The sequence below is a fragment of the Schistocerca cancellata genome, unplaced genomic scaffold (assembly GCF_023864275.1).
Source record: "Schistocerca cancellata isolate TAMUIC-IGC-003103 unplaced genomic scaffold, iqSchCanc2.1 HiC_scaffold_316, whole genome shotgun sequence".
Taxonomy (NCBI): Eukaryota; Metazoa; Arthropoda; class Insecta; order Orthoptera; family Acrididae; genus Schistocerca; species Schistocerca cancellata.
Window position 1 is genome coordinate 43,724 of NW_026046334.1, and position 13,783 is coordinate 57,506.

At 50.3% G+C, this 13,783-nt stretch overlaps 7 non-coding genes across 7 annotated transcripts; all 7 read right to left on the bottom strand.

The window, feature by feature from the left end:
- Positions 1-1,680: 1,680 nt before the first annotated feature.
- Positions 1,681-1,764, bottom strand: Trnal-uaa (transfer RNA leucine (anticodon UAA)). The gene has a single exon. It is a non-coding gene; the product is annotated as a tRNA-Leu (tRNA).
- Positions 1,765-3,571: 1,807 nt separating this feature from the next.
- On the bottom strand, positions 3,572-3,655 carry Trnal-uaa (transfer RNA leucine (anticodon UAA)). Its single transcript has one exon. It is a non-coding gene; the product is annotated as a tRNA-Leu (tRNA).
- Positions 3,656-5,462: 1,807 nt separating this feature from the next.
- Positions 5,463-5,546, bottom strand: Trnal-uaa (transfer RNA leucine (anticodon UAA)). The gene has a single exon. It is a non-coding gene; the product is annotated as a tRNA-Leu (tRNA).
- Positions 5,547-7,353: 1,807 nt separating this feature from the next.
- Positions 7,354-7,437, bottom strand: Trnal-uaa (transfer RNA leucine (anticodon UAA)). The gene has a single exon. It is a non-coding gene; the product is annotated as a tRNA-Leu (tRNA).
- Positions 7,438-9,244: 1,807 nt separating this feature from the next.
- Positions 9,245-9,328, bottom strand: Trnal-uaa (transfer RNA leucine (anticodon UAA)). The gene has a single exon. It is a non-coding gene; the product is annotated as a tRNA-Leu (tRNA).
- A 1,807-nt stretch (positions 9,329-11,135) lies between these two features.
- On the bottom strand, positions 11,136-11,219 carry Trnal-uaa (transfer RNA leucine (anticodon UAA)). The gene has a single exon. It is a non-coding gene; the product is annotated as a tRNA-Leu (tRNA).
- A 1,807-nt stretch (positions 11,220-13,026) lies between these two features.
- On the bottom strand, positions 13,027-13,110 carry Trnal-uaa (transfer RNA leucine (anticodon UAA)). Its single transcript has one exon. It is a non-coding gene; the product is annotated as a tRNA-Leu (tRNA).
- Positions 13,111-13,783: the final 673 nt, after the last annotated feature.

A 13,783-nucleotide genomic window follows, 5' to 3' on the forward strand; every position in this document is an offset into this window, starting at 1 on the left:
ACGTGGCGTAGGAAACGCACCCTCCCTTTCGGGAGCCAATGTGGCGCGTTGGACCGCTTTCTTCCGTCGTTTCCAGTTTGAACTGTAACTAGCAAAACTGTATTTAGTAATAGTAACATTTTCACATTGATGCAAAGAAAACTAGATATTAACGAGCGGCAAATAAGGCCGTTTCCTAGCAACAGCCACGCTGTACATTACGCACTCGTGGGAAGCCAATGAAATACTTCCTGTGAGGCTCAAACTGTCGACCTTCACTTTACAATACTTAGGCACTGCCCCGGTGGTACCGACGCATACATACTGAAACGCCTTTGGATCGTCAGTGGGTACTTCATATTAGAAATTTCATGTTCGCCCTGATGTGCATTAAAGGGCAGATTCTTCAGTGAAAGTTCGTTCTGCGCTCAGTTACAGTATATCGCCCTAGCAGCACCACGGGTTCAGATGTGCTCGCCTTCCACTCGGCGTTGAGCGCCTACAGCGAGATTGCCTTCGGCCTCTGGCGCCAGGAGGGAAGGCGACACATCACGGCGCAAGCAGCGCGTAGCAGAGGGCGGTGGTGGTGTGTCGGTCAGCATGGATGCTTCCCAAGTAGCTGGTCCGGGTTCGAAACCCGGACACCGCACGGAAGTTGTCTCCTTTAATCAGGAGAGTGTTTTCAACGCTCGCGATCGTCGAGTTTCCGAACTGTCGTGTTACGAATGGTTTTCCTTCGCCCCTCGTCCCGCTCCGCGTAGGCAAGTGCGGATTGCGATTCACAGCATCGTGTGTCCCCATGTGTCGACTTGTCTCGACTTTGCTCGGCTGACGCGAAAGCTGACGCTTGCAAATGGGCGTATATGTAGAGGACAGGCGCTAGAATGGACTGGGAGAGACCAACTCGACAAACACACAACGGACCCTTTCATTTGACTGTGGCCGCAGCTTCGCGAATTTGGGTACCGAGAGGCAAGAGACGGGTCAGCGTGCTGGACCGTATCATTACCGCGCAGCAACACCGAAAACTAAGGGAAAAGGCAAAATTAAAGAATCCAACAGCACGCAGACATCCTAGTTAGTCACCGAGCCGTGTACTAAGCACGCAAAAATGCTGCTTAACTTCGGTGATCGGACGAGAACCCGTGTCGTCAGCGTGGCACAGAAGTCGGCTAGAACGTTTCCAGACGTGTGGACATCTTAGTCCTTGTACAGATCACTTGAGATTTGCCTGGCAGTCTCTCGCGCTGCCTTTTAGGGAAGCAATATGGAATAGCCCTTGGTGGGACGTAACCCACAGCCTTCCCGTTATTAGCATGACACACTAACTTAGTGAGCTTACTGCCCACGCAATACGGCCGCTTCAGAACTCCAGTACCTGAACCACCGTTTCATCTATCTTTATTAAGGCCCTACGATTCATTTAAACACGTATGTGTTGCTGTTGAGGTTTTCTCGCTGTCGCTTGGAACCCAGAGCCACAACACAACGACAACGGAAACGTCCGTGAGAAGAGCTAAACCTCGACACAGGAAAAGTATGTTCCGCTATTTCTTTCCGACCGCTCGGGCTATCGGACGTGCGACGCCTGCACCGCTGTCACTGTCGTCTCTAGTAAAATCTGCATGGCGTGTTTCTGCGTATTTTACTTGTTCTATAAGATCAAGGAAGTATGTTAGTTTCAGAATGTTCAAAATGCATTGCCAGATGTGGGGTTCGAACCCACGCACCCTTACGGGAACCAGAGCTTAAATCGGGCGCCTTAGACCGCTCGGCCAATCTGACGTGCGAGGCATTCGCTCCAGTGACTTCCATCTCTAGAAATATCTCAAGAACCTCGCTGCGAAATCTGTTTCTTTTTTCGGTAGGATGTAATTATGTCAGTTTTAGAATATTTAAGACACAATGTCAGACGTGGCGTAGGAAACGCACCCTCCCTTTCGGGAGCCAATGTGGCGCGTTGGACCGCTTTCTTCCGTCGTTTCCAGTTTGAACTGTAACTAGCAAAACTGTATTTAGTAATAGTAACATTTTCACATTGATGCAAAGAAAACTAGATATTAACGAGCGGCAAATAAGGCCGTTTCCTAGCAACAGCCACGCTGTACATTACGCACTCGTGGGAAGCCAATGAAATACTTCCTGTGAGGCTCAAACTGTCGACCTTCACTTTACAATACTTAGGCACTGCCCCGGTGGTACCGACGCATACATACTGAAACGCCTTTGGATCGTCAGTGGGTACTTCATATTAGAAATTTCATGTTCGCCCTGATGTGCATTAAAGGGCAGATTCTTCAGTGAAAGTTCGTTCTGCGCTCAGTTACAGTATATCGCCCTAGCAGCACCACGGGTTCAGATGTGCTCGCCTTCCACTCGGCGTTGAGCGCCTACAGCGAGATTGCCTTCGGCCTCTGGCGCCAGGAGGGAAGGCGACACATCACGGCGCAAGCAGCGCGTAGCAGAGGGCGGTGGTGGTGTGTCGGTCAGCATGGATGCTTCCCAAGTAGCTGGTCCGGGTTCGAAACCCGGACACCGCACGGAAGTTGTCTCCTTTAATCAGGAGAGTGTTTTCAACGCTCGCGATCGTCGAGTTTCCGAACTGTCGTGTTACGAATGGTTTTCCTTCGCCCCTCGTCCCGCTCCGCGTAGGCAAGTGCGGATTGCGATTCACAGCATCGTGTGTCCCCATGTGTCGACTTGTCTCGACTTTGCTCGGCTGACGCGAAAGCTGACGCTTGCAAATGGGCGTATATGTAGAGGACAGGCGCTAGAATCGACTGGGAGAGACCAACTCGACAAACACACAACGGACCCTTTCATTTGACTGTGGCCGCAGCTTCGCGAATTTGGGTACCGAGAGGCAAGAGACGGGTCAGCGTGCTGGACCGTATCATTACCGCGCAGCAACACCGAAAACTAAAGGAAAAAGCAAAATTAAAGAATCCAACAGCACGCAGACATCCTAGTTAGTCACCGAGCCGTGTACTAAGCACGCAAAAATGCTGCTTAACTTCGGTGATCGGACGAGAACCCGTGTCGTCAGCGTGGCACAGAAGTCGGCTAGAACGTTTCCAGACGTGTGGACATCTTAGTCCTTGTACAGATCACTTGAGATTTGCCTGGCAGTCTCTCGCGCTGCCTTTTAGGGAAGCAATATGGAATAGCCCTTGGTGGGACGTAACCCACAGCCTTCCCGTTATTAGCATGACACACTAACTTAGTGAGCTTACTGCCCACGCAATACGGCCGCTTCAGAACTCCAGTACCTGAACCACCGTTTCATCTATCTTTATTAAGGCCCTACGATTCATTTAAACACGTATGTGTTGCTGTTGAGGTTTTCTCGCTGTCGCTTGGAACCCAGAGCCACAACACAACGACAACGGAAACGTCCGTGAGAAGAGCTAAACCTCGACACAGGAAAAGTATGTTCCGCTATTTCTTTCCGACCGCTCGGGCTATCGGACGTGCGACGCCTGCACCGCTGTCACTGTCGTCTCTAGTAAAATCTGCATGGCGTGTTTCTGCGTATTTTACTTGTTCTATAAGATCAAGGAAGTATGTTAGTTTCAGAATGTTCAAAATGCATTGCCAGATGTGGGGTTCGAACCCACGCTCCCTTACGGGAACCAGAGCTTAAATCGGGCGCCTTAGACCGCTCGGCCAATCTGACGTGCGAGGCATTCGCTCCAGTGACTTCCATCTCTAGAAATATCTCAAGAACCTCGCTGCGAAATCTGTTTCTTTTTTCGGTAGGATGTAATTATGTCAGTTTTAGAATATTTAAGACACAATGTCAGACGTGGCGTAGGAAACGCACCCTCCCTTTCGGGAGCCAATGTGGCGCGTTGGACCGCTTTCTTCCGTCGTTTCCAGTTTGAACTGTAACTAGCAAAACTGTATTTAGTAATAGTAACATTTTCACATTGATGCAAAGAAAACTAGATATTAACGAGCGGCAAATAAGGCCGTTTCCTAGCAACAGCCACGCTGTACATTACGCACTCGTGGGAAGCCAATGAAATACTTCCTGTGAGGCTCAAACTGTCGACCTTCACTTTACAATACTTAGGCACTGCCCCGGTGGTACCGACGCATACATACTGAAACGCCTTTGGATCGTCAGTGGGTACTTCATATTAGAAATTTCATGTTCGCCCTGATGTGCATTAAAGGGCAGATTCTTCAGTGAAAGTTCGTTCTGCGCTCAGTTACAGTATATCGCCCTAGCAGCACCACGGGTTCAGATGTGCTCGCCTTCCACTCGGCGTTGAGCGCCTACAGCGAGATTGCCTTCGGCCTCTGGCGCCAGGAGGGAAGGCGACACATCACGGCGCAAGCAGCGCGTAGCAGAGGGCGGTGGTGGTGTGTCGGTCAGCATGGATGCTTCCCAAGTAGCTGGTCCGGGTTCGAAACCCGGACACCGCACGGAAGTTGTCTCCTTTAATCAGGAGAGTGTTTTCAACGCTCGCGATCGTCGAGTTTCCGAACTGTCGTGTTACGAATGGTTTTCCTTCGCCCCTCGTCCCGCTCCGCGTAGGCAAGTGCGGATTGCGATTCACAGCATCGTGTGTCCCCATGTGTCGACTTGTCTCGACTTTGCTCGGCTGACGCGAAAGCTGACGCTTGCAAATGGGCGTATATGTAGAGGACAGGCGCTAGAATCGACTGGGAGAGACCAACTCGACAAACACACAACGGACCCTTTCATTTGACTGTGGCCGCAGCTTCGCGAATTTGGGTACCGAGAGGCAAGAGACGGGTCAGCGTGCTGGACCGTATCATTACCGCGCAGCAACACCGAAAACTAAAGGAAAAAGCAAAATTAAAGAATCCAACAGCACGCAGACATCCTAGTTAGTCACCGAGCCGTGTACTAAGCACGCAAAAATGCTGCTTAACTTCGGTGATCGGACGAGAACCCGTGTCGTCAGCGTGGCACAGAAGTCGGCTAGAACGTTTCCAGACGTGTGGACATCTTAGTCCTTGTACAGATCACTTGAGATTTGCCTGGCAGTCTCTCGCGCTGCCTTTTAGGGAAGCAATATGGAATAGCCCTTGGTGGGACGTAACCCACAGCCTTCCCGTTATTAGCATGACACACTAACTTAGTGAGCTTACTGCCCACGCAATACGGCCGCTTCAGAACACCAGTACCTGAACCACCGTTTCATCTATCTTTATTAAGGCCCTACGATTCATTTAAACACGTATGTGTTGCTGTTGAGGTTTTCTCGCTGTCGCTTGGAACCCAGAGCCACAACACAACGACAACGGAAACGTCCGTGAGAAGAGCTAAACCTCGACACAGGAAAAGTATGTTCCGCTATTTCTTTCCGACCGCTCGGGCTATCGGACGTGCGACGCCTGCACCGCTGTCACTGTCGTCTCTAGTAAAATCTGCATGGCGTGTTTCTGCGTATTTTACTTGTTCTATAAGATCAAGGAAGTATGTTAGTTTCAGAATGTTCAAAATGCATTGCCAGATGTGGGGTTCGAACCCACGCTCCCTTACGGGAACCAGAGCTTAAATCGGGCGCCTTAGACCGCTCGGCCAATCTGACGTGCGAGGCATTCGCTCCAGTGACTTCCATCTCTAGAAATATCTCAAGAACCTCGCTGCGAAATCTGTTTCTTTTTTCGGTAGGATGTAATTATGTCAGTTTTAGAATATTTAAGACACAATGTCAGACGTGGCGTAGGAAACGCACCCTCCCTTTCGGGAGCCAATGTGGCGCGTTGGACCGCTTTCTTCCGTCGTTTCCAGTTTGAACTGTAACTAGCAAAACTGTATTTAGTAATAGTAACATTTTCACATTGATGCAAAGAAAACTAGATATTAACGAGCGGCAAATAAGGCCGTTTCCTAGCAACAGCCACGCTGTACATTACGCACTCGTGGGAAGCCAATGAAATACTTCCTGTGAGGCTCAAACTGTCGACCTTCACTTTACAATACTTAGGCACTGCCCCGGTGGTACCGACGCATACATACTGAAACGCCTTTGGATCGTCAGTGGGTACTTCATATTAGAAATTTCATGTTCGCCCTGATGTGCATTAAAGGGCAGATTCTTCAGTGAAAGTTCGTTCTGCGCTCAGTTACAGTATATCGCCCTAGCAGCACCACGGGTTCAGATGTGCTCGCCTTCCACTCGGCGTTGAGCGCCTACAGCGAGATTGCCTTCGGCCTCTGGCGCCAGGAGGGAAGGCGACACATCACGGCGCAAGCAGCGCGTAGCAGAGGGCGGTGGTGGTGTGTCGGTCAGCATGGATGCTTCCCAAGTAGCTGGTCCGGGTTCGAAACCCGGACACCGCACGGAAGTTGTCTCCTTTAATCAGGAGAGTGTTTTCAACGCTCGCGATCGTCGAGTTTCCGAACTGTCGTGTTACGAATGGTTTTCCTTCGCCCCTCGTCCCGCTCCGCGTAGGCAAGTGCGGATTGCGATTCACAGCATCGTGTGTCCCCATGTGTCGACTTGTCTCGACTTTGCTCGGCTGACGCGAAAGCTGACGCTTGCAAATGGGCGTATATGTAGAGGACAGGCGCTAGAATCGACTGGGAGAGACCAACTCGACAAACACACAACGGACCCTTTCATTTGACTGTGGCCGCAGCTTCGCGAATTTGGGTACCGAGAGGCAAGAGACGGGTCAGCGTGCTGGACCGTATCATTACCGCGCAGCAACACCGAAAACTAAAGGAAAAAGCAAAATTAAAGAATCCAACAGCACGCAGACATCCTAGTTAGTCACCGAGCCGTGTACTAAGCACGCAAAAATGCTGCTTAACTTCGGTGATCGGACGAGAACCCGTGTCGTCAGCGTGGCACAGAAGTCGGCTAGAACGTTTCCAGACGTGTGGACATCTTAGTCCTTGTACAGATCACTTGAGATTTGCCTGGCAGTCTCTCGCGCTGCCTTTTAGGGAAGCAATATGGAATAGCCCTTGGTGGGACGTAACCCACAGCCTTCCCGTTATTAGCATGACACACTAACTTAGTGAGCTTACTGCCCACGCAATACGGCCGCTTCAGAACTCCAGTACCTGAACCACCGTTTCATCTATCTTTATTAAGGCCCTACGATTCATTTAAACACGTATGTGTTGCTGTTGAGGTTTTCTCGCTGTCGCTTGGAACCCAGAGCCACAACACAACGACAACGGAAACGTCCGTGAGAAGAGCTAAACCTCGACACAGGAAAAGTATGTTCCGCTATTTCTTTCCGACCGCTCGGGCTATCGGACGTGCGACGCCTGCACCGCTGTCACTGTCGTCTCTAGTAAAATCTGCATGGCGTGTTTCTGCGTATTTTACTTGTTCTATAAGATCAAGGAAGTATGTTAGTTTCAGAATGTTCAAAATGCATTGCCAGATGTGGGGTTCGAACCCACGCTCCCTTACGGGAACCAGAGCTTAAATCGGGCGCCTTAGACCGCTCGGCCAATCTGACGTGCGAGGCATTCGCTCCAGTGACTTCCATCTCTAGAAATATCTCAAGAACCTCGCTGCGAAATCTGTTTCTTTTTTCGGTAGGATGTAATTATGTCAGTTTTAGAATATTTAAGACACAATGTCAGACGTGGCGTAGGAAACGCACCCTCCCTTTCGGGAGCCAATGTGGCGCGTTGGACCGCTTTCTTCCGTCGTTTCCAGTTTGAACTGTAACTAGCAAAACTGTATTTAGTAATAGTAACATTTTCACATTGATGCAAAGAAAACTAGATATTAACGAGCGGCAAATAAGGCCGTTTCCTAGCAACAGCCACGCTGTACATTACGCACTCGTGGGAAGCCAATGAAATACTTCCTGTGAGGCTCAAACTGTCGACCTTCACTTTACAATACTTAGGCACTGCCCCGGTGGTACCGACGCATACATACTGAAACGCCTTTGGATCGTCAGTGGGTACTTCATATTAGAAATTTCATGTTCGCCCTGATGTGCATTAAAGGGCAGATTCTTCAGTGAAAGTTCGTTCTGCGCTCAGTTACAGTATATCGCCCTAGCAGCACCACGGGTTCAGATGTGCTCGCCTTCCACTCGGCGTTGAGCGCCTACAGCGAGATTGCCTTCGGCCTCTGGCGCCAGGAGGGAAGGCGACACATCACGGCGCAAGCAGCGCGTAGCAGAGGGCGGTGGTGGTGTGTCGGTCAGCATGGATGCTTCCCAAGTAGCTGGTCCGGGTTCGAAACCCGGACACCGCACGGAAGTTGTCTCCTTTAATCAGGAGAGTGTTTTCAACGCTCGCGATCGTCGAGTTTCCGAACTGTCGTGTTACGAATGGTTTTCCTTCGCCCCTCGTCCCGCTCCGCGTAGGCAAGTGCGGATTGCGATTCACAGCATCGTGTGTCCCCATGTGTCGACTTGTCTCGACTTTGCTCGGCTGACGCGAAAGCTGACGCTTGCAAATGGGCGTATATGTAGAGGACAGGCGCTAGAATCGACTGGGAGAGACCAACTCGACAAACACACAACGGACCCTTTCATTTGACTGTGGCCGCAGCTTCGCGAATTTGGGTACCGAGAGGCAAGAGACGGGTCAGCGTGCTGGACCGTATCATTACCGCGCAGCAACACCGAAAACTAAAGGAAAAAGCAAAATTAAAGAATCCAACAGCACGCAGACATCCTAGTTAGTCACCGAGCCGTGTACTAAGCACGCAAAAATGCTGCTTAACTTCGGTGATCGGACGAGAACCCGTGTCGTCAGCGTGGCACAGAAGTCGGCTAGAACGTTTCCAGACGTGTGGACATCTTAGTCCTTGTACAGATCACTTGAGATTTGCCTGGCAGTCTCTCGCGCTGCCTTTTAGGGAAGCAATATGGAATAGCCCTTGGTGGGACGTAACCCACAGCCTTCCCGTTATTAGCATGACACACTAACTTAGTGAGCTTACTGCCCACGCAATACGGCCGCTTCAGAACTCCAGTACCTGAACCACCGTTTCATCTATCTTTATTAAGGCCCTACGATTCATTTAAACACGTATGTGTTGCTGTTGAGGTTTTCTCGCTGTCGCTTGGAACCCAGAGCCACAACACAACGACAACGGAAACGTCCGTGAGAAGAGCTAAACCTCGACACAGGAAAAGTATGTTCCGCTATTTCTTTCCGACCGCTCGGGCTATCGGACGTGCGACGCCTGCACCGCTGTCACTGTCGTCTCTAGTAAAATCTGCATGGCGTGTTTCTGCGTATTTTACTTGTTCTATAAGATCAAGGAAGTATGTTAGTTTCAGAATGTTCAAAATGCATTGCCAGATGTGGGGTTCGAACCCACGCTCCCTTACGGGAACCAGAGCTTAAATCGGGCGCCTTAGACCGCTCGGCCAATCTGACGTGCGAGGCATTCGCTCCAGTGACTTCCATCTCTAGAAATATCTCAAGAACCTCGCTGCGAAATCTGTTTCTTTTTTCGGTAGGATGTAATTATGTCAGTTTTAGAATATTTAAGACACAATGTCAGACGTGGCGTAGGAAACGCACCCTCCCTTTCGGGAGCCAATGTGGCGCGTTGGACCGCTTTCTTCCGTCGTTTCCAGTTTGAACTGTAACTAGCAAAACTGTATTTAGTAATAGTAACATTTTCACATTGATGCAAAGAAAACTAGATATTAACGAGCGGCAAATAAGGCCGTTTCCTAGCAACAGCCACGCTGTACATTACGCACTCGTGGGAAGCCAATGAAATACTTCCTGTGAGGCTCAAACTGTCGACCTTCACTTTACAATACTTAGGCACTGCCCCGGTGGTACCGACGCATACATACTGAAACGCCTTTGGATCGTCAGTGGGTACTTCATATTAGAAATTTCATGTTCGCCCTGATGTGCATTAAAGGGCAGATTCTTCAGTGAAAGTTCGTTCTGCGCTCAGTTACAGTATATCGCCCTAGCAGCACCACGGGTTCAGATGTGCTCGCCTTCCACTCGGCGTTGAGCGCCTACAGCGAGATTGCCTTCGGCCTCTGGCGCCAGGAGGGAAGGCGACACATCACGGCGCAAGCAGCGCGTAGCAGAGGGCGGTGGTGGTGTGTCGGTCAGCATGGATGCTTCCCAAGTAGCTGGTCCGGGTTCGAAACCCGGACACCGCACGGAAGTTGTCTCCTTTAATCAGGAGAGTGTTTTCAACGCTCGCGATCGTCGAGTTTCCGAACTGTCGTGTTACGAATGGTTTTCCTTCGCCCCTCGTCCCGCTCCGCGTAGGCAAGTGCGGATTGCGATTCACAGCATCGTGTGTCCCCATGTGTCGACTTGTCTCGACTTTGCTCGGCTGACGCGAAAGCTGACGCTTGCAAATGGGCGTATATGTAGAGGACAGGCGCTAGAATCGACTGGGAGAGACCAAGTCGACAAACACACAACGGACCCTTTCATTTGACTGTGGCCGCAGCTTCGCGAATTTGGGTACCGAGAGGCAAGAGACGGGTCAGCGTGCTGGACCGTATCATTACCGCGCAGCAACACCGAAAACTAAAGGAAAAGGCAAAATTAAAGAATCCAACAGCACGCAGACATCCTAGTTAGTCACCGAGCCGTGTACTAAGCACGCAAAAATGCTGCTTAACTTCGGTGATCGGACGAGAACCCGTGTCGTCAGCGTGGCACAGAAGTCGGCTAGAACGTTTCCAGACGTGTGGACATCTTAGTCCTTGTACAGATCACTTGAGATTTGCCTGGCAGTCTCTCGCGCTGCCTTTTAGGGAAGCAATATGGAATAGCCCTTGGTGGGACGTAACCCACAGCCTTCCCGTTATTAGCATGACCCACTAACTTAGTGAGCTTACTGCCCACGCAATACGGCCGCTTCAGAACTCCAGTACCTGAACCACCGTTTCATCTATCTTTATTAAGGCCCTACGATTCATTTAAACACGTATGTGTTGCTGTTGAGGTTTTCTCGCTGTCGCTTGGAACCCAGAGCCACAACACAACGACAACGGAAACGTCCGTGAGAAGAGCTAAACCTCGACACAGGAAAAGTATGTTCCGCTATTTCTTTCCGACCGCTCGGGCTATCGGACGTGCGACGCCTGCACCGCTGTCACTGTCGTCTCTAGTAAAATCTGCATGGCGTGTTTCTGCGTATTTTACTTGTTCTATAAGATCAAGGAAGTATGTTAGTTTCAGAATGTTCAAAATGCATTGCCAGATGTGGGGTTCGAACCCACGCACCCTTACGGGAACCAGAGCTTAAATCGGGCGCCTTAGACCGCTCGGCCAATCTGACGTGCGAGGCATTCGCTCCAGTGACTTCCATCTCTAGAAATATCTCAAGAACCTCGCTGCGAAATCTGTTTCTTTTTTCGGTAGGATGTAATTATGTCAGTTTTAGAATATTTAAGACACAATGTCAGACGTGGCGTAGGAAACGCACCCTCCCTTTCGGGAGCCAATGTGGCGCGTTGGACCGCTTTCTTCCGTCGTTTCCAGTTTGAACTGTAACTAGCAAAACTGTATTTAGTAATAGTAACATTTTCACATTGATGCAAAGAAAACTAGATATTAACGAGCGGCAAATAAGGCCGTTTCCTAGCAACAGCCACGCTGTACATTACGCACTCGTGGGAAGCCAATGAAATACTTCCTGTGAGGCTCAAACTGTCGACCTTCACTTTACAATACTTAGGCACTGCCCCGGTGGTACCGACGCATACATACTGAAACGCCTTTGGATCGTCAGTGGGTACTTCATATTAGAAATTTCATGTTCGCCCTGATGTGCATTAAAGGGCAGATTCTTCAGTGAAAGTTCGTTCTGCGCTCAGTTACAGTATATCGCCCTAGCAGCACCACGGGTTCAGATGTGCTCGCCTTCCACTCGGCGTTGAGCGCCTACAGCGAGATTGCCTTCGGCCTCTGGCGCCAGGAGGGAAGGCGACACATCACGGCGCAAGCAGCGCGTAGCAGAGGGCGGTGGTGGTGTGTCGGTCAGCATGGATGCTTCCCAAGTAGCTGGTCCGGGTTCGAAACCCGGACACCGCACGGAAGTTGTCTCCTTTAATCAGGAGAGTGTTTTCAACGCTCGCGATCGTCGAGTTTCCGAACTGTCGTGTTACGAATGGTTTTCCTTCGCCCCTCGTCCCGCTCCGCGTAGGCAAGTGCGGATTGCGATTCACAGCATCGTGTGTCCCCATGTGTCGACTTGTCTCGACTTTGCTCGGCTGACGCGAAAGCTGACGCTTGCAAATGGGCGTATATGTAGAGGACAGGCGCTAGAATCGACTGGGAGAGACCAAGTCGACAAACACACAACGGACCCTTTCATTTGACTGTGGCCGCAGCTTCGCGAATTTGGGTACCGAGAGGCAAGAGACGGGTCAGCGTGCTGGACCGTATCATTACCGCGCAGCAACACCGAAAACTAAAGGAAAAGGCAAAATTAAAGAATCCAACAGCACGCAGACATCCTAGTTAGTCACCGAGCCGTGTACTAAGCACGCAAAAATGCTGCTTAACTTCGGTGATCGGACGAGAACCCGTGTCGTCAGCGTGGCACAGAAGTCGGCTAGAACGTTTCCAGACGTGTGGACATCTTAGTCCTTGTACAGATCACTTGAGATTTGCCTGGCAGTCTCTCGCGCTGCCTTTTAGGGAAGCAATATGGAATAGCCCTTGGTGGGACGTAACCCACAGCCTTCCCGTTATTAGCATGACCCACTAACTTAGTGAGCTTACTGCCCACGCAATACGGCCGCTTCAGAACTCCAGTACCTGAACCACCGTTTCATCTATCTTTATTAAGGCCCTACGATTCATTTAAACACGTATGTGTTGCTGTTGAGGTTTTCTCGCTGTCGCTTGGAACCCAGAGCCACAACACAACGACAACGGAAACGTCCGTGAGAAGAGCTAAACCTCGACACAGGAAAAGTATGTTCCGCTATTTCTTTCCGACCGCTCGGGCTATCGGACGTGCGACGCCTGCACCGCTGTCACTGTCGTCTCTAGTAAAATCTGCATGGCGTGTTTCTGCGTATTTTACTTGTTCTATAAGATCAAGGAAGTATGTTAGTTTCAGAATGTTCAAAATGCATTGCCAGATGTGGGGTTCGAACCCACGCACCCTTACGGGAACCAGAGCTTAAATCGGGAGCCTTAGACCGCTCGGCCAATCTGACGTGCGAGGCATTCGCTCCAGTGACTTCCATCTCTAGAAATATCTCAAGAACCTCGCTGCGAAATCTGTTTCTTTTTTCGGTAGGATGTAATTATGTCAGTTTTAGAATATTTAAGACACAATGTCAGACGTGGCGTAGGAAACGCACCCTCCCTTTCGGGAGCCAATGTGGCGCGTTGGACCGCTTTCTTCCGTCGTTTCCAGTTTGAACTGTAACTAGCAAAACTGTATTTAGTAATAGTAACATTTTCACATTGATGCAAAGAAAACTAGATATTAACGAGCGGCAAATAAGGCCGTTTCCTAGCAACAGCCACGCTGTACATTACGCACTCGTGGGAAGCCAATGAAATACTTCCTGTGAGGCTCAAACTGTCGACCTTCACTTTACAATACTTAGGCACTGCCCCGGTGGTACCGACGCATACATACTGAAACGCCTTTGGATCGTCAGTGGGTACTTCATATTAGAAATTTCATGTTCGCCCTGATGTGCATTAAAGGGCAGATTCTTCAGTGAAAGTTCGTTCTGCGCTCAGTTACAGTATATCGCCCTAGCAGCACCACGGGTTCAGATGTGCTCGCCTTCCACTCGGCGTTGAGCGCCTACAGCGAGATTGCCTTCGGCCTCTGGCGCCAGGAGGGAAGGCGACACATCACGGCGCAAGCAGCGC